At 45.5% G+C, this 24,189-nt stretch overlaps 1 long non-coding RNA gene across 1 annotated transcript; it reads left to right on the top strand.

Moving 5' to 3' along the window:
• LOC143984494 (uncharacterized) lies at positions 1–24,189 on the top strand. Its single transcript, XR_013274889.1, has 2 exons — positions 1–289; positions 23,147–24,189. It is a non-coding gene; the product is annotated as an uncharacterized LOC143984494 (long non-coding RNA).

Genomic DNA, 24,189 nt, shown 5'->3' with positions numbered 1-24,189 from the left:
GCCTGGAGACTACACTGCTGCAAGCTGTGCAAGTAGGCCCAGAAGCCTGTCTGGGGCCTACTACTTCTGAGGTGGTCCTTAGGCTGTCTTGTCTGTGTGATAGAAGCCGAGCAAAGCTGAGGAAATCTAAGGGGGGACCCTTGGTGGAGAGAGCCAGGATGAAGGCTGGTCTCTCAGAAGGGCCTGGTGACTTACTTGGAGGATGCACCTACATCTAACCTACCCTCACAGTACCACCGGATGACTTAAAGGTTCTGGTACTGTGACGTTGTTCTACAATTCAATCAAGGTAATACATTCCTGGCTGCTAAGTTTGTGAGAGAGACTTATCCAGGTATCTGCTGGCTGCTAAGTGCTGTGAGAGAGGATTGTCCAGACATTGTACTGTTTGTTGAATGTAAGCCTGCTCCCTGTCTCTGGAGGTACCTGTCTGCTCCCGGGAGATCCAGGGGGGCGCTACATGTATGTGTAGCACTACCCCAGTAGGGGCTGTAGATGACTGGGCTCACCACTCCTACACAGCCAGGCAAATAGTATTTAGAGCTTTCATCCAGAGACAAGGAAGGGTCTTTGAGCTTTGTTTTAAGTTTTATTGGGTGTAATAACTTGGATGGGAAATACGAATTTCGGGATGCCCAACTTTGATAGCAACGAAACCAGGAACAACTTCCTCCCTATGTACAACTCTGATTGATTCTCCTCCTCTCTTGGCAGCTAACAGTCTCTGTTAGAAAAGCAAAGGCCCCTTAAGGACTAGGAACTCTCACTTCCTTAGGAAGTAGCACAAAGTGTTGTAAACTGCATCCTGGAGTATAACATACTTCCCTGTAGACACCGATCACGATTTTACTACTGCAGGAAATGCCAGCCCACCTGGCTGCTTCTCCACTAGCCCACCCGACTGCTGCTTCGCCAGTCTACCCAACTGACACTCCACCAGTGTACCCAACTGAGAAGATTTAAGCACACCGTTATCTTCCAGAGAGACCTGCTACATGGGGCAGTCTCTCCCCTTGTAAGTCCCTGTCCGTGCTGTAGTACTCACACTGTCCTCCTTCCGCCCACTGCCTCTAGGGAGGACAAACTTCCAAACTGTTTCTGTTTTCATGATCCTCCTAGACCAGCCTCGAGCCCCTACCCGAGGCAAAGCACCTTCTCCCCCTGACTAGGGGGTTCACCTCGAGGGTCACCGACAGTCCCCCCAGCACTATATCTCCATCTTCCACCCAACTTTCCTTGCCAGCATGATTCATTCATATTTGTTGATTGGCTTAGACCCATGCCAGACCCACTGCCCGGGTATTTGCTAAACTCCTCTAGATATGCAGAACAATCCTCTAGGCATCCGCCCTACAGCTTCCAGAAGGTTCTTTAGACTTTCCAGAACCAGGGGGAGGCACCAGAGAGTTGTCTGTATGAGTCATCCAGCCCTGAACTCCAGTAACCATAAAAAATAAAAATTTTCCTGCACTCAAACTAGTAGCACACTAGAGGGTGCTACATGTGTTAAAGCACAAGTTACAACACATTAATGAGTGTATGGTAACGCAGCATAAAGGTGTGAATGGGTCCTGACTGTAGTATTTCAGCAATGAATGATGCCTGGGATTCCGGGTATTCTGTAATGCACAGTGAAATGTGTTGTGTTGAGGTGTATAAATTACTTAAACCTTGCTCAGCATGTTAGATTTATCTTAAGTTAATCTGATTCTAAGTCAACTAAAGACTTGTCTGTATAGAGCAAACCTCAAAATTAAAAATACTTTACAGCTAATGCCAAAACATTTGTAATGCATTGCCAGTGGTGCTTAATCCTATCTTCTCTAACTGTGTACACTATATTGGTCCTGCCTCAGCAGATATGTCACGTACTCATCATATATTGCAAGTTTCTACCTGTTTGAAAGTGTTATTTACAGGTGAGTAAATGTTTGAATTTTGAATGATAAATATGAGATAAGAGTGAAACATATTTCTACTGATGACAAATTTATATTTTGAAATCCCTACTATGCAAGAACACATTCTTAAAGCGATATTAAATACAAATCCAAGCATGTAATATATTGCAGCTTACCAATCATCAAATGTGATGACTGCATTTGTTTTATTCTTTTAGGATTTTTGCCCTCTGTTTTCACCTGGTGATTTGGCCAGTAGCACGCCTCCTGTATTACTGTAGAGTGCAGCATTTGGACTGCAGCGTTGTTAATCTGGGGGGAAGGGAATTGTTAGATGTACTAGCAGATTTAGATACACTAACAAGCCAAACTTCAGATCGCACTTTATAACCATTTTACCTCCGGAAGGTTTACCCCTCCTTCCTGACCAGGCCACTTTTTGCGATATGACACTGAGTTACTTTAAGTGACAAATGCAACGCTGTACCCCAATAAAAGCAAGGTCCCTTTTTTCCCCAGAAATAGAGCGTTCCTTTGGTGGTATTTAATCATCTCTGCGCTTTAAAAACAGAACGACTGACAATTTTGAGGAACATTTTTTTTTTACTTTCTGCTATAAAACATATCCAATAAAATAAAAAATAAAATTTCTTCATCAATTTAGGCCAATATGTATTCTGCTACATATTTCTTGTAAAAAAAAAAATCCCAATAAGCGTATATTGATTGGTTTGTGCAAAGTTATAGTGTCTACAAACTATGGGAAATGTTTGTGTTTTTTTAGTAGTAATGGTTTCGATCAACAACTTATAGTGGGACTGCAATACTGCGGCAGACAAACCGGACACCTAACTGACACTTTTGACACTTTTTTGGGGACCAGTGACACTAATACAGTGATCAGTACTATAAAAATGCACTGCCACTGTACGAATGACACTGGCTGGGAAGGGGTTAACATCAAATATGATCAAAGGGTTACCTGTGTGCCTAGCTAATGTTACAGTGTAGTAGGGGAGGTGCTTTTACTAGTGGAAGTCATGGATCGGTGTTCTTGGTTTACAGAAACACAGGATCCATGCCTTCTGTACTGACAGAATGACAATCTGCCTTGTTTACATCTTTGTACTGAACGATCAGCGGGTGGCGGTAGACATTGGGTCTGCAGGAAACGCAGATCGCGTCCAAAACCCAGAAGTGCAGGATCACATATAAATATGGGATTCGGCACAGTGCAGCCGCTCTGTAGCAGTAATTCTGCTATGGGGCAGTCGGGATGTGGATAAGCAGTTGCAGTAACAGTTTTGTTCCTTTTGGAATAGATTTTACGTAAATAAATAAAAGTTGATCACTGTAAGCATCCCTGTCAGTTTAAAATGTTTTGTCTTAATCCTCTAATTGCTATATCTGCAGGACAGCTTGTTCTGTTGAAAAAAGAACAAGTTATTGTCAAGATCACCAGGTGAAAATAAAGGAAAAAAGCCTAAAAAAGAAAACAAATGCAGTCATCATATCCAAGAATTGGTAAGCTGCAATATAGCAAATGTTTGCTTTTGGGTTTAATACCACTTTAAAGCAAACTTGTGCTTTAACCCCCTCAGCAGCACAACCTTGCCATTCGCATGTATAGTGTCATGCCCAGTGGAATCACAGAAAATGTCACATAGTTACCTGGGGGCATCATCTCACTGTTAGTGGTAGATAAAGATGTCTACCAACTGAGCTGTGCATGCAGAAGAGAAAAGGAAAGGAAAAATCACTATTAACAACTTGCCCATTGATACCCTAAGTATATCTAGAGATCTGCCCTTGTAAAGTGATGTAGGTCAATGTGTAAAATGTTATGAATAATTTACAGGTGTACATTAATGATTGGACAATAGTGACCATACTTAAATATAAAGAGAGAGAAAAAAAAAGAAGAGAAACACAAAAAAAGAAAAGGGGTGATTTGGGCCAAGTGACAGAATGTCCTATAATATATTAGGAAAAATGGGTTCGTGATCATATGGAAAAATTTTAGGTTAATAGGGTGGAAAAATCATTTTTTTCCATAAAAAGTATCCAAGGGAGCCAATCATCTTGAAAATTAGAGTAATGATTGTGCAACTGCGCCGACAACTCTTCCATTCTCATAAGCTTAATTCAGTTATCCATTCTATTATCGAAGGAATCTGTTGAGATTTCCAATGTCTCGGGTTCCCCTTAACTTTTGAGGCAGATTCTGGGAAAATGGATAGCAGTGCTATTTGGGGAGTTTGAGGCATTGTGTTTGAGGCCAAGGCCTTATATATTTTAAAAATGCAATCCCAAAATGGGCGCAAGACAGGGCAGCTCCATCACATATGTTGCACGGTGCCTACATGAGATTTCCATGACCAGCAAAGTCTGATATATTTGGAAATATTCTATGTAATATCCAAGGACAACGATACCATCTCGTGTTGATTTTATAATTTCGTTCCTGTATTTTACATGCAACAGAAGATTTATGGGTCCAGATACAAGATTTACGAACTTCTTCCTCCGTAAAAGTGACTCCCAACTCCCTTTCCCAATCTGCAAAAAAACAGTGGCAGTAATAACAGTCAGTATACATTCAACTACTTTGTCGGTGTGCCGGAATGGCTGAACTGAGTTATGTCATCCTGTACCAGCCAATCGATGGCTGAAGACCAGCATCTGGAAGATGCCAGTGCTTGCGAGGAACTGTTGGAGCTAAGGTAGGTATCTCAGAGTTTAGTTTTACCTTTACCTTTTAAAGCAAAACTAAACCCTATCCTTTACAGCTAAGGAAGTTGCCATCTAATGCCACATACACACGACCGGACTTTTTGACAGCAAAGGTCCGACGGAACGAGTCCGTCAGACAATTCGATCGTGTGTGGGCTCCACCGGACCTTTGCTTGCCAAAAATTTGACGGACTTTAGAAATAGCACATGTTTCAAATTTTCCCAACGGAACTCCGCCGGACCGAGAAATCCGTTCGTGTGTATGCTAGTACGACGGACAAAAACCAACACTAGGGCAGCAATTGGCTACTGGCTATGAACTTCCTTATTCTAGTCCGGTCGTACGTCATCGCGTTGGAATCCGTTGGACTTTGGTGTGATTGTGTGTGGCCAAGTCCGTTAATTCGGAAAGTCTGTCGGAACTCCGTTGGAAAGACCATCGGACCTAGTCTGTGGAAAAGTCTGCTCGTGTGTACGTGGCATTAGTCTCTATTTGTTCTGCAGTTTGCCATGGTGCTGGATATGTGATCTTGTGTGCTGCACATGTGATCAGTTATGATACCAGCTATTTGATGGCTTGACAGCTCGGTTGAGAGCCCAAGCAACCGTAAAAGTTATTATTCACAGCAGAGCATGCGTGGAACGTAACGGTTTTGGGTAAAATCATTGGGTTTAGTTCCACTTTAAGCTCATTTCTAATATTTGTTGCTTACAGGACATGGATGACATCACTACCCCATGAGATCATATGACCTTCCAAGCTGCACCCATCAGACAGTTAAATGGATAGAACAAACATGGCTCATAGTGTCATGCCAGGAGGCCCCAGGACCTTATCTATTGTAGCTCCCCTTGTGGTTTTCAGCAATAATTGTAAATAGGAGATGAGTAATCCTGACATGACATCATTTACACAGCTGGAAGTCCCTGTGGCTGTAAAGAACAATTTACAAAAACTAGAAGGGGAACAGCTTGCACAAAGCAAGTAACAAAAGTAAACATGGAAAAAACATTTCTATAAATCAATGTAAATAAGACTATCACTCTTATAATTATAGAACTTCTCTTTGTATTGTGCTTTGTATTAACCACTTGCCTATTAGGTACTTTCGCCCCCTTCTTGCCCAGGCCAGCTTTCAGCACTGTCGCATTTTGAAAGACAATTGTGAGGTCATGCAACACTGTACCCAAACAAAATTGTTATAATTTTTTTCACACCAATAGAGCTTTCTTTTGGTGGTATTTAATCACCACTGGGTTTTTTATTTTTTTCTAAATAAATGAAAAAATGTCTGAAAATTTAAAAAAATAAAAAAATAAAAAATACTTTTTTATAGTATGTTATAAAATTTTGGCAACAGGTAATATTTCTCTTTCACTGATGTGCGCTTATGAGGCTGCACTGATAGGCTGCACTGATGAGGCGTCACTGATTCGGTGGCACTGATGGGCATTGATAGGCACTGATGAGGAGGCGCTGGTGGGCACTGATGAGGAGGCACTGATGAGGCTGCACTGAAAGGCAGCACTGACGTGCACTGATAGGTGGCACTGATAAGTGGCACTGATAGGCTGCACTGATGGGCACTGATAGGTGGCATTGATGGGCACTGGTAGGTAGCACTGATAGGTGACACTGATGGGAACTTATTGGCAGCACTTGTGGGCACTGATTGGCATCACTGGTGGGCACACATTGGTAGCACTGGTGGGCACTGTTTGGACTGCACTGATAGTCAGGACACTGATAATGAGTGCCCTGATTAACAGTGTACATGTCCCTTTTAGAGAAGCCAATTATTGTCTCTCTTCTCTCCTCATGCTGTCAGCATGCGTAAAGGAGTGCGGATAACTGGCTTCTATTTAAATCCATGATCAGCTGTGATTGGACACAGCTAATCATATGGTTGTTGTAAAGAACAACAGCATGATTGCATAGAAACTGACTATATACTGTATGCATTATCCCTATCTATGCAGCAGGTGGCGCTGTAGTATTAGAGTGTATAGTTCATGTATTCTATGATATGAGGTAATCAGAGGAGTTACCACCCTTACTGTGTTATATGCACTTTTTTGTGTTGTCTTCCTGTTCCATGATAAAGATATCTTCCTTGAAAGTAAAGCCATATTACTGTATATAAGAAGCTTCCAGCGCATTATTTCAATACTCTGACAACAATGGTAAAGAGACGCTGATTGTCTTTTTACCTAAATCAGTGATCAACAGTGTCCTAAGTACACTGTCATGACAGAGCGCACCACCCTTGCCTGGCAGCAGGGGCACGGTATGTGCGATCACAGGAGCATGTCATATGACGGCGTCCCAAAACTAGCCGCTTGCCACCAACACTGTTGCCATTGTTCGACTATAGCACAGTCGGCAAGTGCTTAAAAGGGTTATAAAGCGTTGTTTTTTATCTTTGAAACAGGTTCCTTTAAGCTAGTGCATTGTTGGTTCACTTACCTTTTTCTTCAATTTCCCTTCTAAATGTTTTTTTTTCTTTGTCTGAATTTCCCACTTCCTGTTTCTCCTCAGTAAACTTCACATCATCATCTGAGCCATGTTTAGTCAGCCAGAACAGCTTACTGAATAGCTTACTGAACAGCTTACTGAGGAGGAACAGGAAGTGAGAAATTCAAAGAAAAAAAACATTTAGAACAGAAATCGAAGGAAAAGGTAAGTGAACCAACAATGCACTAGCTTAAAGGAACCTATTTAGAAAATAAAAAATGAACCTTTACAACCCCTTTAAAGTATAACTAAAGGCAAAGTTTTTGTTTTTGTTTTACTTTTGGCTAGAGTGGAGAGGAATTAGAACACCTATCAGGATTTTTTGTTGTTGTTTGTGTCCCCTGTTACCCTTGTTAGGGAGATTCACCCTCTCTATTTCTTATGTTTACCGTTATCATTGAAAGTGAAAGAAAATCCCAAATTTTAATTATCACAAGAGCAGGAAGAGTGGGGATATTTTCCAATAGGTACACTAGTTCTCGTGGTCCTGGTGACAGTCAGGGATTCCTTCACTTTGGAGGGATTTCTTCTCGCTTCCTGTCTTGGCTATGGGATACGAAGTAAAGGGACACAGAAGGAAAAAGAACTGACAGTGGTTACAAGCCTCCCTCCCTACAAAACACAGTAACCCATAGCAACCAACCAGAATGCAGTTTCTTACAGCAATGATATGGCTGCTTTTTAAACAAGTTTCTGGGGAGCCATTTGACCACTTGCTGACCGCCCTATAGCAGTATAGCAGTTTGACGCTCCGCAACATGCTCCTGTTGGTTAGCCCCAATAGATCCGCCTGGTCTGGGGTATGAATCCATCTGTTCCCGAGTCTCGGAACCGGCTGGTCGGAGGCGCAGTAACTGAGGGAGGATTCAAGGTGTCCGGGTGTGCTCTCGGCTTGGAGGGACACCACAGCTCGTGAAGGTGACCGGGGGAGGACTCTTCGGAGGAGGGCCAACAAGCTGGCATCCTGACAAGTGCCTGGTTACTCAGTTGGGAAGGACATTGACAAATCCACTCTTTTTCCAGTACTATCAAGGAGACAGAGAACGTTCCAGGTACTGAGGAAAAAGGTTCCTGTTCACTTTCAGTTAAAACTTGTTCAAGGTCAGAGTTTTCACAAGTTTGGAACCAAAGTGCTGATTGCCATAATTTCTGGCTAGGTATTTGTTCAGCCTGGAAGCGCCCAGCTGCGAGTGGCTACTCTGGGTGGAAATAGAGACTTTGTTATGTCTGCAGTTTAAGGTGCCTGAGTTCTTCACCTTTGCCATCTGTTCCCATATGAGACTGTGTTGTTGGATGTTACCCCTGCAAAATGAAACCTTTCAAAAGGACTTTATTGGAGTCAGCGTCCAAAGTTGTTGGGTATCAACCCTGGGAACCCCTAGACGTGGAAGAACAAGCCAAGCGGAGGTAAAAGGTAAGCCCAAAAGTTTAAGGCCACCCTGCAAAGGGTTATGGCCGCTACACCAGCATATATCCCATAGTTTGTAGACACTATAACATTTGAGTAAATTAATCAATATACTTTTATTGGGATTTTTTTTACCAAAAACGTAGCAAAACATATATTGACCTAAATTTATGAACATTTTTTATTTGGGTACAGCGTTGCATGACAGCGCAATTGTCAGGTAAAGAAACAGTGCCATATCGCAAAAAGCGGCCTGGTCATGAAGTGGGGTAAATCTTCCAGAGGTTATGTAGTTAAAGGCCATTGAGCCTTTAAAAAACAACTTCAAGAAGAACTTCACTCAAAAGGGGCTGTTTAGCTCTTCCTTCTTCTCCCCCCTCCTCTGCCACATTTGCCATGTATATTTATTTGGGGGGGGCGGGTACCTCGTTTTGACAGGTACCCACTCTCAATTATGCTTGGATCACCTAGGTTTTCCTCACCCCTCCCTGCCCACATCCTTCTGGGACACGTCACAGGTCCTATAAAGCTGAGGCGCCATTCACAAAGCGCTGTGCGACTCGTGTATGCATAGTGGGAAGCCAGCTGTGGAGCCGCAAGGAGTCACAGCTGGCTGCCCACAGTTGCTACTCCTCTTTTCCCCAACAGTTCTCTTGCTGAATTAGCCACACCTCTATAGATGAACAGAATACAGAAACAAAAATAGGTAAAAAATGGTCAGAGTTTGCAAATGTTAAGGCTTGGTGTCTTTATACTGCTGCCCAAGGCACTGATCTACAAGTGTCATTATGGCAGATTCAGTTCTAAATATATCCAACAATAGGAGCCCATTGATGTATTTTTCTGTACACACAGCCATCAGGAGTGCCCCGTTGCCCCCCCCCCCCCGAGAAATTTGTTGGCGGGCCGGGCGGAGGAGAGATCAGGCGGCTCCGCGAGTCCGTGAGCAGAGGAGAGAGCGGTTGACTCCGTGGGGCGGATGACAGAGCGGGCTAGGTGTGAGTGGGTAGCTGGCCAATCAACGAGCCGGCGGGCAGGGGAGCAGAGAGATGACATCATCTCTCACAACCCCAGCATCTCTGCAGTAACTTCCGCCATCACTGTGCAGGCAGCGTGGGCAGCAGGGACAAGCAAAACATCACCTTAGCAGGCATGTAATAATCCGCATCTGATGGCAGGTGACGTGGCAAGTCACAATCCCCATCTGGTGGCAGGTAACGTGGCAAGTGACAATCCCCATCTGATGGCAGGTGACGTGGCAGGTGACAATCCCCATCTGGTGTCAGGTGACGTGGCAAGGGACAATCCGCAATGTGCAGTGAATGATGTGGCAAGTGGCAATCTGCAATGTGTGGCAGGTGACGTGGCAAGTGACAATCCGCATCTGGTGGCAGGTGACGTGGCAAGTGACAATCCGCAATGTGTGGCAGGTGACATGGCAAGTGACAATCTGCAAAGGTGTGGCAAGTGACATGGCAAGTGACAATCCGCAATGTGTGGCAGGGCTCCCACTGATTCTGCATTATGGTGAATTGAACCATTTAATTTTATATTACAATGTATTAATAGAAATAATGCACTTAAATCATCCTGACACCATAACAACCATGGTGCCGGGATGATTGAAGCGCCAACACCAGCCATTTCTCCAATAAATTGCCTGCAAAAAAATATATTTTCTGGCACTGCCCCTCCTGAGACTAAGCTCTGGATCCACCCCTGACAGCCATAAGACTTGTCCTCAATACAGCCAAAATTTTCTGGTCTGAGCAATGACTATGTCTCATCTATGGGTAATTTTTTTATCTGTAAACCCAAAATAATATTCAGAAGGCCTGCACTTATTTGAATTAAGATTAAAGAAACTTTATGTGGTGTAAGTATTGTTGATATTAATGAATCCCTTTTCGACTACAGCGTGTCAAAAAAAAATCAATTTATCCCATGGTAAGCTTGTGACTTCTGTTAAATAGGGTACAGACATCACATTCAGGAAAAAACATCCTTCAACTTACAGATCAACACAGAATATTACAAAGAATGGTGACCTCACCAGTAGATACAACAGAGGATTGTAAAGGGAGGATGATTTCGTATTAAAGATGATACCAGAACAGATGGGAATGTGCTGCTTATTATAGAAAGTTCATGTCTTATGTTTATGTCATTCGGATTAATCTCTAGTGAGATCTCCACCCATACGTCAGGCAGGGCCAGATTAAAATAGGGGCTATTGGAGCTGCAGATGTAGGCCCCTTACCTTAAAATAGGCCAATTTTCCCCAAAAAAACACACACACAAAAAAAAGATCGACTTCGATGGTCGTGGCTTGGTGACCAGGGATGAAATTTGGAGGATATATAGCTGAAGACCTACTCCTTCACACTTGTACACAACTACCGTCTGCACATACCCCCCACACTCCTCTCCTGTACATACTGCCCACTGTCTTACCCTCCACACTCATCTCCTGTACTGCTCAGTATCATACCATGAATCCTGTACATACTGCCCACTATCATAAACTCCTCTACTGTACATAGTGGCAGCTGTCATACCCTCCACACTCCTCTCCTGTACATACTGCCCACTGTCATAACCTCCACACTCCTCTCCTGTACATACTGCCCACTGTCATGCTCTCCACACTCCTCTCCTTCACATACGGCCTCTATCATACCCTCCACACTCCTCTCCTGTACATACTACCCCCACCATATCATCCACGCTCCTCTGCTGTACATATTGCCCACTGGCATACCCTCGACACTCCTCTCCTGTATGCAGTTCCCACTGTCATATCCTCCATACTCCTCTCCTGTACATACTGCCCTCATCATATCCTCCACACTCCTCTCTTAAACATACTGCCCACTAGGGGTGCAACTCATCGTCACCGATCCGTGATCCAAATGGGTCACCCCGCTCGGATTGGCACACGCCACGATCCGCGGAGCGCTTCGCGGTCTCGGCCTTAGGAAAGACCGCGGCTTCGGCCTAGCTTCAAAGCGGCGGCCATCTTTCTACACCCGGGCTGTTTACACTGATCGCTCCGACGAAGCGATCACTTGTAAACAAACCAGCATCATGTCATGACACCGGTTCCTCTCTCTGTACTAACCTGTACAGTGGAGGGGAGAGATCCTGAGATGGAAGCAGCCATCCCTGCCAATACTCTGCAGTACCCAGCAATACCCTGCCAATACTCTGCAGTACCCAGCAATACCCTGCCAATACTCTGCAGTACCCAGCAGTACCCAGCAGTACCCAGCAATACTCTGCAGTACCCAGCAGTACCCAGCAATACTCTGCAGTACCCTGCAGTACCCAGCAATACCCTGCAGTACCCAGCAATACTCTAGCAATACTCTTGCGATACCCCAATACTCTTGCGATACCCCAATACTCTTGCGATACCCCGCCAATACTCTTGCGATATGCCAATACTCTTGCGATACCCCGCCAATACTCTAGCGATACCCTGCCAATACTCAGCCAATATTACAGTGGGGGAGATTGTGGATATTACAGTGGGGACTATATGGTGGTGGAATTTTCACAGGTTTTTTCGAATTAAATTATTATTTGCTGATCCGAAAAATGATCCGATCTGTGACTCTGATCCGAGGAACGATCCGATCCGTGAGTTTTTTGATCCGTTGCACCCCTACTGCCCACTAGCATACCCTCCACACTCCTCTCCTGTACATAGTGCCCACTGTCAAACCTCCACACCCCTCTGCGGTGCATACTGCCCACTACTATCATACCCCCACACTCCTCTCCTGTACACAGTGCCCACTGTTATGCCCTCCACATTCCTCTCCCTCACCTGCACATTTCCACTTTTATACCATCCATACTCCTCCCCTATGCCTCTTACCCACAAAAACAGTTCTTTAAAATTATATTGAATATCCTCAATGTTAGCATCTCTAGAATGGGCATACTTTTGTTAGTTCAACTAAAGGAAATCTTCTAAGTCCTCATATTTGTTCTGCCCAATGTGCCCATTATTAGTACTCATTTAATTTTGTGATTACTACTGTGATGTATAGAGGAACAGAGGATGTCTGCTACTCTAACTATACCACTGGTAAAAAAAGTGTCCCCAAAAATATTTTTGAAATGTTGACAACTATGCACTTGGGCACTGCCCAAGGGTCACCGGGTCAGTAGGGGGCCTAATGAGAGACTCCTGGTAACCAGTGAAATTGAAGCGGTAATAAACTTCGCTAACATTACCACTTTTTAGAGGCCCTGAGGTAGGTTATGCCATAATGTACTAGTATGCACAGCATATTAGCACCTTAGGGTACACTTACCTGTCAGACTGAGCCCTCCAGCACTGCACTGCTTCCATCTTCACCGAGTCTTCCTTTTGGGTTCTGTGCCTTTGGTCACTTGCCTTGGCCGAGCTGCATTGATGTCACTCCCACGCATGCTCATGTGCATCCTCTCTCTCTCTCTCATCCCCCCTCCCTTACCCCTCACCCCTCTCTCATCCCCTTTCTCTCTCTCTCTCATCATCCCTCTCTCTATTTTATTAAATTTGTTTTAACAAACAATTCTTTGCATTTTTATTTATTTTATAAAAAGCCCCACCAAAATCCTCAGCACCAGGCTCATGATGTTCTTAATCCAGCCCTGACATCAGGGGGGCTGGCAAGGCGAGAATGTCGCCAGAGATAACTATCTTCACAGAATTGGGGTAGCATGAAGGGTGGTAGTGCCCCAGGCACTGCTGCATTAAGGTATAAAGCCAGGAAAAATCTTTTTAGGTTTTGCTAGCGTAGGGAACACTAAGAACTTTCAGTTTTACACTGCTCTGTCTATGTTGCGAAAATGTACCTTCATGTTCTGACCTCTGGTAACCTTCTTTTTTGGGGGGTTCCTTGCCCATAAGAACTCCAGAACAGAATGTACGGGGAAATCTCTGAATAAAGACACAGATAGCTATGGAATTCTAAAAGATGCTTTAACCACTTCAGCCCCAGAAGGATTTACCTGCTAAACGCTTTAACTGACAATTGCGTGGTTGGACGATGCTGTACCCAAACAAAATTGAAGTCCATTTTTCCCCCACAAATAGAGCTTTCTTTTTGTGGTATTTGATCACCTCTGCGGTTTTTATTTTTTGCGCTATAATAAAAAAAAAAGTGCGTAAATTTTGAAAAGAAACCACAATATTTTTTACTTTCTGCTATAATAGATATCCAAACAAATTATTAAAAAAAAATGTTTCTTCATCAGTTTATAAGCATATTTTGATTGACTTACGCAAAAGTCTACAAAATAGATTTATAACATTTTTTATTTTTTTTATTTTTTACTAGTAATGGCAGCGATCTGTAAATCTTAGCAGGACTGCGACATTGCGGCGGACAGGTCGAGAGTATGGGAGTATGCTATAGGCCCCCTAACCTGAGGGAGAAGGGGGAGACGGATCTCCTATCACAACACGGATTAGCAGCAAGGATAGGAAGTGTTATCGTAGTGTGGGATTTTAATTATCCAGACATAGACTGGGCGGAGGGAACCATGTAATCGTCTAAGACTCGCCAGTTCCTAAATGTCTTGCAGGACAATTTCATGGTTCAGATGGTAGATGCACCAACTAGAAATAAAGTGTTACTGGATCTACTGATTTCAAACAATACAAACCTGATCATGGATGTGGAAATACAGGGCAATTTAGAAAACAGCGATCACAGGTCAATTGGCTTAAGTATAAATCAGACAAATAGGAAACATAAGGGGAGTACAAAGACACTGAATTTCAAAAGAGCCAACTTACCTAAACTACGAACTTTGTTAGAAGGCATGAATTGGGATAAAATGTTAGGAACAAGGAACATGGAGGAGAGATGAGTTTGCTTTAAGAGCATATTAAATAAGGGCATTAGCCAATGCATCCCATTGTGTAATAATGTAAAAGAGGGAACAAAAGTCTTGGATGGCCTAACTCCAATGTAAAAATGCATATAAAAGCAAAGGAGAAGGCCTTCAAAAAAGACAAGATTGAGGGATCATCATCAGCATTCAGACTTTATAAAGAATGCAACAAGAAATGTAAGGGTGCAATGTCACCCGGTGACCCCGTCCTTTATGACGGCACTGTCCCAGCATTCCCGGTGACCCTGCCCCTTATGACGGCATATATATAAGTCGTAGTGCACAGCTTTGTGTCAAGATCAGAAGAAGATCAGAGGGAAGAAGACGAAACACCGGGCCACCGCTAGAAAAAGAGTGGCAAAAGAGCAGAAGATAGCGGAGGACCCCAGGAGAAGAATTGGAGAGTGGGAGAAGAACTGGAGCCCGGGAGAGAAGGCCAGAGAGCAGGAGAAGAGGCCGGAGAGAACGGAGGAGTCAGAAGTGACCCCCGAAGACGGAAGAGACCCCCGGAGCTGCCTAATAAACTACTTTAAAGTGGTTGTAAACCCTTACAACCAACTTTGACCTACAAGTAAGCCTAGATTAAGGCTTACCTGTACGTCCAAGAAATATCTCCTAAACCTATACGGTTTAGGAGATATTTACCCGAAGACAGCCACCGCTGTTTACGGCGCATGCACCGTAGACAGCGCTGCGCAGGCGCACTGGGCAGGCTGCAGATCGCGGCGATATGCTGCGAGTGTCGGCTCCCGTGCACATGAGCGGGAGTGACGTCATCGCAGCTCTGGCGAATCACAGCGCCGGAGCCATGAGACCCGGAAGTCGCTCCGGGATACATGGCATCGGCGAAGAGGAAGGCGGAGGACCGCTTCGGGGGCTTCGTTCTCAGGTAAGTTATTCATAATGAGCTAGTATGCTATGCATACTAGCTCATTATGCCTTTGCCTTACAGGGTGTATTTTTGAAAAACTTTTTTTTCCCCCAGGTGAATAGGTAGGGGTACGATGTACGTGGCATTAGAGATGAACCATAACACTGTGTGCAGTAAAAGCACAGAATTCATCTATTAAAAGTACTGTCTTGTGTCACTACACACTGTAACTTGAAGTATATTACATTAGGAGCGACGCAGTAGAGCCACCTCTCCACCAATCCAGCATACCACTGTTACCTCACTCCCAGTAACAGAATGGGGTCTCTTCGTGCCCATAACGCCTGACCAGACCATGGATCTCCATAAAATGGGTTCAGCTCCAGTTGCTCCTGGAAACCAATCGCTAGGGAGGGAGTCAGATCCTTGACCTCATCTCTGCCAAAGGACCTATCACCTTATTAGGCACCACACTTCATGACTTGTTATGTTGTGTCTTAAACTAGTGCTTGGTTACTTATAGCAGCTATATTCCTCCTTGTCTTAATCTTTTTCTAGCAGCTAAGCTTCATACTCCACATGTGCTTTACAGACCCTGGTTCTTTTGATACACCAGAACCAACATGCCTACATTTGAATAACTTCAGACCAAGCTCAGGTCAGTTGATGCAACTTTACTTAAATACTTGGTAGCACAGTCCAACATGAACAGTAAAATCATAATGTCCCTAACTAACTCTAGCTGGCTGCCCAGGCATACCTTTACAAGATAGTATTCCATCTTGGCATTTATAATGTTTGGATGCCCTCTGGAACCTCAATGCCTCTGATGGACTTGCAGCAATCCTCTTCAAATGCAGTCACAGTATGTCCAGTAGAGTGCTGGCAAGAAGCAAGCCCCTGGACCTTAGCCTTTCCCCTTTTTATATTACAGGAATGGTGCCTGCTCCATACAGGGAGCAGGGGCGATGCCCCCCCCCAATCCATGCACCGGCCTCTAATCTAAGCACATGATTAGAGCCTGAGGCTCTAATTGGCTTCAAAACAAGGCGGGTGACAATATCAAATTAATATTTGCTATTGTCTTCTTGCTTCTCCTCCTGGCCAATCAGGAAGTGGGAGGAGCACAGCGGAGAGGAGTAGCGATCATATTGGTCAGTGGGAGGGGGGGATGTATAGGGAGATTCGGAAGCTGGCTGTCATTCTCTCTCTGCTCTGCATCACCTTCCGAAGCAATCTCTCTGCTTTGCATCTGCCACTGGCAATAATCTGTGTGATCTTCTGGCCAGGATGGCTCCTCCTGCCAGGAAAAATCATTTGCACCGTTTGAGGGATTCTAAGAAAATCGCTCCGTCTATGGTTGATTAAAACGTCATCAATTAACTTCTCTTATTTATTCCTTTTTAGTCTGTTAAATATACCATTGAAATCATTTTGTAATATATGTTTGATAAGTACTATATTTGTAAATACCTGTTGATTTTGCCAAAAATCATTTTTTTTTTTAATGCATTCTTTTTTTTTCTCTCCAAGAAACAGTGTCAGGCAGAGTTATGGGCTGTACACACGAAAGGATTTTCCGACTACAAATGTTGGATGTGAGCTTGTTGTAAGAAAATCCGAGGGGGGTATGCTCCATAGAACATTTCTTGTCAGAATTTCCACCGACAAATATTTGAGAGCAGGTTCTCAAATTTTCCGACAACAAGACTTATTGTCGTAAATTCCGAGCGTGTGTACACAATTCCGACGCAAAAAAGTCCACGCATGCTCGGAATCAAGCAGAAGAGCCACACTGGCTATTGAACTTCATTTCTGTTATATTCACCGACCGACACAGCTCTTCTCTGTAACAAATGGGTTGTTAGCCTTATCACTAGGAGAATACTAGTCATAGTTGTAACACAACACTTAGAACTCTTAGTTCCACCCAGGGGGGCGGTCCCTCAGCTACAACCCTCCCGTCTGCCAGACAGACCTCAGTTTTATTTTGCCTAGTAAAGGAGAAGGACCTAGGAACCCTGCGGGCCCATCGGTCCATGCTTTTTTATGCAGAAGCTTGGCTTTTTGCGCAAGATGAATGAACCTGTGATCAGCTATCAACAGCCGGCTGGGTGACAGGCTGGATACCCTTATCCTTGTAGTCTCCCCAGTCCGGCCATGGAGCGTGTGCAGGTCGCAGCTGCGGCTTGGCAGGCCACGACAAAACCTCAGCTCCAGAGGTGGTCAGTGAGCTTTTATGCTCCAGGGCATACATATGACCGGGCTACTGATGTCTGCGTCACAGTATGCCGAGGCCGGCAGCTACCCTGTACTGATCAGTGAGTAGTTTTGCAATGGAATGTCTCCCAGCTCTTCAGGACTGGTAAGTACAGCTCTCCCTGCCCTGGCGGAGCTGAGAGGCTGGGCATTCCCTGGGAGGTCGATTCGGGGTCCCTCACCTCCCTCTCTTCTCTCCCCTGTCCCTATCTTCCCCTCCACCCTCCTGGGGGGATGCTGCAGGTGGTTGATAAGCGGTGTATGTGTACAGATCCCTAGGGGCTCTCACCTGGGATAGGGGGCTGGCTGGTCGGTGGTGTCCTGGATCCTGTGTGTTAAGCTCCCGGAAGGTGCCTGTGAGGGTCTGCTGTGTTTTTTGGTGCAGCGCTGTGTCTCTATCACATTCTTCTGTGCCTCATGGTGCTGGCTGGCGGCCATTTTAGGTGTGGGTGAGGGCAGCATGTCTTCCTGGGCTTCAAACAGCCATTTTCCAGGTGATCTCCTATTCAGGACACAGACGACAATTTTCTGGAAGCCTGAACACGTTTTTCAGTGTTCTCTAGCAGCAGCTAGCATGTGCTCTCACAGCCATTTTCCCTGTGTTTTCCTGTCTGTATACTGGACGCTGGGCGGCCATTTTATTGAAGCCTGAGCATGTTTTTCAGAACGGTTTAGCGCTCATTCTGATGACTGCCATGACACAGCTTTTGTTTTATCTGCACCTGGGAGCACTCGGGGTCTACAGGCACTACTTGTGAACAGCGCAGAACTCCTGAGGGTGGTGAGTCTGGCGGGATAGAGCCCCTCAGTCAGCGGCAGCAAGGAGGATGGGACTGTCACTGTCCGCTTCGGGTGGCAGACAGGGTAGGGTCAGCATGGCTTCAGAAACTGGTGTTTCTTCCCCCAAAATCCAGGCAATTGCAACCGGGTCGCCTGCGGACTGCGCAGTACCCATGGACACCTTGACGGCGGTCCTCAATTCGTTCGTTGCCAAGATGGCGGTGTGTGGGAGGAAAGGTCCATTAAAGAGGCCCCTGCCCCCCCCCATCCTCTGGGGAGAGCTCTGATGCAGACTCGGGTCCTGCTGAGGCTGGTGACCCCTGCTCTGTCTTGTCAGATGACGCTGACCAGGACCATTCGGACAGTGAGGTTGAGTCGCGGCCCGGGGCCGGGCGCGACAAAGCGCTTGTAGGAGCACTTATCACAGCTGTGCATGATACCCTGAAGATTCAAGAGCCAGCAGATCCCGCTGCTGATGTACCGGTCCCTTTTGGGTCCCGCAAGCCAGCATGTTCACCTAAGGTGTTCCCGTATCTGACTTATTTTGATAAGTTCATTTACAAGGAATGGGGTCGCCCGCAACGGACCTTTTCGGTCCCCAAATACATGGTGGTGTGTTACCCCTTTGAGGAAAGCCTTCTCAAAAAATGGTCGGCTCCGGTCGTGGACCCCCCCCAGTATCCAGGTTAAATAAAGTAACCACGATCCCGGTTGAGGGACTCCTGCATTCAAGGATTCCATGGACAGGAAGGCCAAGGCAGTGGCTCGTTCCTTGTTTACGGTTGTGGGGTCAGCCGTGCGACCAGTACTGGCAGCCGCACTTGTGTTGCAGACACTGACTGAGTGGGCAAAACGTTTGTACCGCGAATTGGGAGAGCAACAGGCCTCCCCTGTCTGCGTGGAACTAGCAGATCAACTAGTGCAAGGCCTTAAGAAAGTCTGTGACGCGGATACTTTCCCTCTGCTATCCAGGGTTTCAGTGTCAGCTGTGGTGCTGAGGCGCCTAATTTGGCTAAAATGCTGGTCTACTGACCAGGCATCCAAAAAAGCCCTGACGGATCTTTCCTTCCTTGGCGACCGGCTCTTTGGAGCCTCATTAGATGACATTATTAAGAATGCCACCGGTGGTAAGAGTACCTTACTCCCACAGGCCAGGAAGGCTAAGGAGCCACGCTGTAGGCAAGGGCCCTCATTTTCCACTCACAAGCGGCTTTCTTGTCTGCCCGGAGCTTCGACTAAACGTCCCCAGCCCGACAGGATGCCCACGGATGGTCAAAAACGTCCCTGGAACCGCAAGCCTAGCAAGCCTGCGAATAAAAGTGCTACCGCATGAAGGTTTGCCCCCACCCATGTCTCAGGTGGGGGGTCGCCTTCGGGAGTTTGCAGCCCTGTGATCCTCCCGGTTATCCGACCAATGGGTCTGCGATCTGATTTCCACAGGCTACAAGATAGAGTTTCTCTCTTGGCCGCAAAACAGATTCTTTCCCTCCAGCATACCCGTATCCCCGGCTTGCCGGGAGGACCTCTTGGGAGCAGTAAAGGACCTGCTGAATCGTGGGGTGATTGTACCGGTTCCGGAATCGGAATGTTTCCAGGGATTCTACTCAAATCTGTTGCCAAGAAGGAATGGGTATGTCCAATATTGGACCTAAAAGCCCTCAATCACTTTGTAAAAGTGCAGAGGCTCAGAATGGAATCAGTTCATTCAGTAGTCGCTGCACTCCATCAAGGGGACTCCCTGGCGTCCTTAGACATCCAGGATGCGCACCTGCACATACCCATATGCCTCCAGCATCAAAAGTTTCTGCAGTTTGCGGTCGGGGAAGCCCACTACCAGTTTGTGGCTCTTCCTTTTGGTCTGGTTTCAGCCCCCCGAGTCTTTACCAAGGTATTGGCTCCAGTTTTAGTGTTGCTACGGCAACCTGGGATCGCAATCGTGGGATACCTAGACGATCTCCTCATGAGGGCATCTTCAGCCTCAGAATTAGAGGAGGATGTGGCGATCACCATGCAGACCCTGCAAGAATTTGGGTGGCTGTTAAACCTAAAGAAGTCAGTGCTTTTGCCGACCCAGCATCTAGAGTACCTAGGCTCGCTGCTGGACTCCAGGGAAGCGAGAGTGTTTCTCCCTTCAGACAAGCTGCAGACTCTGAGATCTGCGGTAAAACTGCTGATGAACCGCAAGTGGTCATCACTCCACTGTCTGCGAGTACTGGGACTCATGGTAGCCTCCTTCGAGGCAGTACCTTATGCCCAATTCCACACCAGAGTCCTGCAGAAGGAGATTTTGACAAAATGGGACAAATCTCAGTTGTCCCTGGATCGACAGATTCAGGTGAGCTAGTCAGTCAGAGACTCTCTGATCTGGTGGTTGAGGTCCCGGTGATTCAGTCCGGAAAATCGTTCCTTCCTCTGAAATGGGCGGTGATCACAACGGACGCCAGTCTATCCAGCTGGGGTGGAGTGATGGGGCTTCAGTCGGCACAGGGCCTCTGGTCGATGGTAGAATCCAAGTTGCTGATCAATCTGCTTGAATTGAGGGCGATCAGGCTGTGCCTCTCCACATGGTCGATGAGACTGCAAGGGCGTCTGATCAGAATCCAGTCAGACAACGCCATGGCCGGGGCATATGTCAATCACCAAAGGGGAACAAGGAGCTCAGCCGCTGCACGGGAGGTCACTCACATACTTCGGTAGGCAGAGCGACACTTACCAGCCCTGACGGCCATTTACATCCTGGGAGTGGAGAACTGGCAGGCAGACTATTTGACTGGACAGATGCTGGACCCAGGAGAATGGGCATTGTCGTTGCGAGAGGACCTTCTGTCTCAAGGTCCGATTCTCCATCCTGCTTTACCATCGCTGGCTTTAACGGCATGGTTATTGAGAGCCAGCTGTTGAGGAACTGGGGTCTGTCGGACTCGGTGATCCAAACTATGTTGAGAGCACGTAAATCTTCTTCTCGGAAGATATACCATCGTACCTGGATGGCCTACATCTCTATGTGTGAGGAGAAGGATGGCATCTGCGCCCCCTTTTCCATATCCAGGATACTGCTACTTCTCCAGCAAGGAGTAGACGAGAAATTGGCATTAAGCACCATCAAAGGGCAAATTTCAGCCTTAGCTGTCTTTTTTCAACGACCCCTGGCATCGCACTCCTTAGTGAGTACCTTCGTTCAGGGGATACAACATGTAGTTCTTCCGGTGCGTCCACCGTTACCCCCATGGGATTTGAACCAGGTGTTGTTGGCGCTTCAAAAAACGCAGCTTGAAAATATCAGGGAGATTCCCCTGTTGACTCTTTCCCAGAAAGGGGTCTTTCTAGTGGCCATCACATTGGCCAGGAGGGTTTTGGAACTGGCGGCCAAGTCGCCCTATCTGGTCATCCACAAGGATAAGGTGGTGTTGCGTCCGCAACCGGCTTTTCTACCGAAAGTGGTCTCGGCTTTTCATATCAATGAGGACATTGTATTACCATCTCTGTGTCCTAAGCCGTAGCACCCTAAGGAGGTGGCGCTTCACGCTCTAGACATGGTTCGGGCTCTGAAGGTGTACTTACCACGGCTTCTTTTCAGAAGTCAGACTCACTGTTCGTTTCGGTGTCTGGTCCAAAGAAAGGCATGGCGGTCTCTTCAGCTACCATTTCTAGGTGGATCAGACAGATTGTAGTACAAGCCTACGCCTTGAATGGGCAGGTGTTAAGTTAATGCGGTGTTGCATTACATTCCGCAGTTTTTTGTGCGGTTATGGGTAGTCACTCCTGTTGAGGGTACCCTGGTTTTTGTGGTGGCTTTTTTCCACGCACTGTTGTTTTTTGTGGGTAGTTTCACTAGTTCCCACTTGCCATGGTGGATGAAGTTTCTATGCTGTTTTCCCACCCTTCATTTGGCACTGCTTGGGGACGTCCCATTTGTTACAGAAAGGAGCTGTGTCGGTCGGTGAATATAAGAGAAAATAGTATTTTTTGTACTCACCGTAAAATCCTTTTCTCTGTAATTCACCGACCGACACAGCACCCGCCCCTCCTTTTATCTTTACGTTATACTGCTTGTTGATGTACTGAGGTCTGTCTGGCAGATAGGAGGGCTGTAGCCGAGGGACCACCCCCCTGGGCGAAACTAAGAGTTCTGAGTGTTGTGTTACAACTATGCCTAGTATTCTCCTAGTGATAAGGCTACCAACCCATTTGTTACAGAGAGGAGCTGTGTCGGTCGGTCGATGAATTACAGGAAAAGGATTTTACGGTGAGTAAAAAAAATCCTATTTTTTCTCGGCTCATCCTACATTTTGTACGTCATCACATTTTTGACATTCGGAATTTGTGTATGTAAGACAAGTTTGAGCCAACATTCTTCGGAAAAATATCCACGGTTTTGTTGTCGGAAAATCCTATCGTGTGTACATAACTTTACAATGTAGCATAAATTGCTGAATAGTTTTTATTATCAAAACATGAAGTACTGATATAACAATCTTCGTTCTGTAGAACATAGAAGTAGGTGACAATTCTGTCATTCAAGGCCTGCAATTGGCATCAGATTATAAGGCTCCTGTGTGTCGGGAACATATGCAAAATTGCTCGCGCTTCTGACATGCACAGAAACACATTGTGTGCTGTCACACCTGTAGGTGTGAATGTGAACCTAGCCTTACTAGCCTTAAGATTATATATCTTGATTGACATGAGGACAGTGTAGAAAATCTTTCAAATGTCATAGTCATCCAGGTAGGGGTTAGGTGGACTGCATTGGTGTTTTACACTGCATTTTCTGTTTCTTATAGGTGTGGTACTAAGAGAAGAGAACTGAGGCAGATTTGGGAAGTAAGGATTAAAGCAGTATTAAACCAAAAAAATTTATGTTTCAGCTTACCAATCATCAGATGTGGTTGCTGTATCACTTTTCTTTGGCTTTTTTCCCTCACCTGGTGATCTGACTAGTAACACATCACCTTTTATTGGTGAAACACAACTCTGGAGGAATGAGCAGAAGAGGCACAGCAGACAAGAAACAACAAACACTTGATAAGAGAATTGTACGGTGCAAGCTAGAAAATTGTTACTGTACATGAACACAACATCCGATTTTTTGCTCAATGTGTACAGTAATTAATCATCTAAAAGAAAGAAATGTGTGTGATCAGAAGCAAAGAACAATCGAAAAGAAGGTGGCAGCAAAAATAGAAATTGTACACAAAAGAGAACGTATGTCTACATCGGCCCCCCAATAGCAAGCAATTGTGCTGCAGGTTTGAAAATGACTTGCTAAGCTAATGCTAAACTTGCCAAACTTCACAAGTTTGTTGCACAACTGCAGCAAGTCCGGGTTGCATAACTCCAGATCAACTTCCTTTGCAAACATTCTGAAAGTCTGCTGCAAGTTCTGCTTCAGTTCTGCTTCATCCCACCACAGGGGGTCACTGTGGCTGAAGTTACATGCTGTAGACCTGCAGAGCTCTTGATGTAGACTCACCACTGCAACTTTGCTCTTGCTAGAGACTTGCCACACAAATTTGCTACAAATTGGAAAAGTGTCAACTAGAACTTGTGCTTCAAGCGCTCTGCAAGTGTACAACTAAATGTGCAGCAAGTTAACAGACTTACAATTCAACACTGCCACAAATGTGTGGCAAGTTATCTTTGATATCTGGGCCTAGAATTTTTTGTACAAATTAATACCATTCTCTGCTACATCATGACACGCATCTTCATGGAAAAACCCTTGTCTGATTTTCCCATAGTGTGTGATAGAACATGGGTAGCTCCAATGAACTCCAGCTGCTGCAAAGCAATAAATTATTGGTATAAACCATCTCAATGTAATTTA

The sequence above is a fragment of the Lithobates pipiens genome, unplaced genomic scaffold, assembly GCF_037356315.1.
Source record: "Lithobates pipiens isolate NorthernLeopardFrog02 unplaced genomic scaffold, aLitPip1_a1.2 Scaffold_16, whole genome shotgun sequence".
In the NCBI taxonomy this organism is placed as follows: domain Eukaryota; kingdom Metazoa; phylum Chordata; class Amphibia; order Anura; family Ranidae; genus Lithobates; species Lithobates pipiens.
Note: the sequence above shows the minus strand (reverse complement) of the source record. Positions and strands in the feature narration are given on the sequence as shown.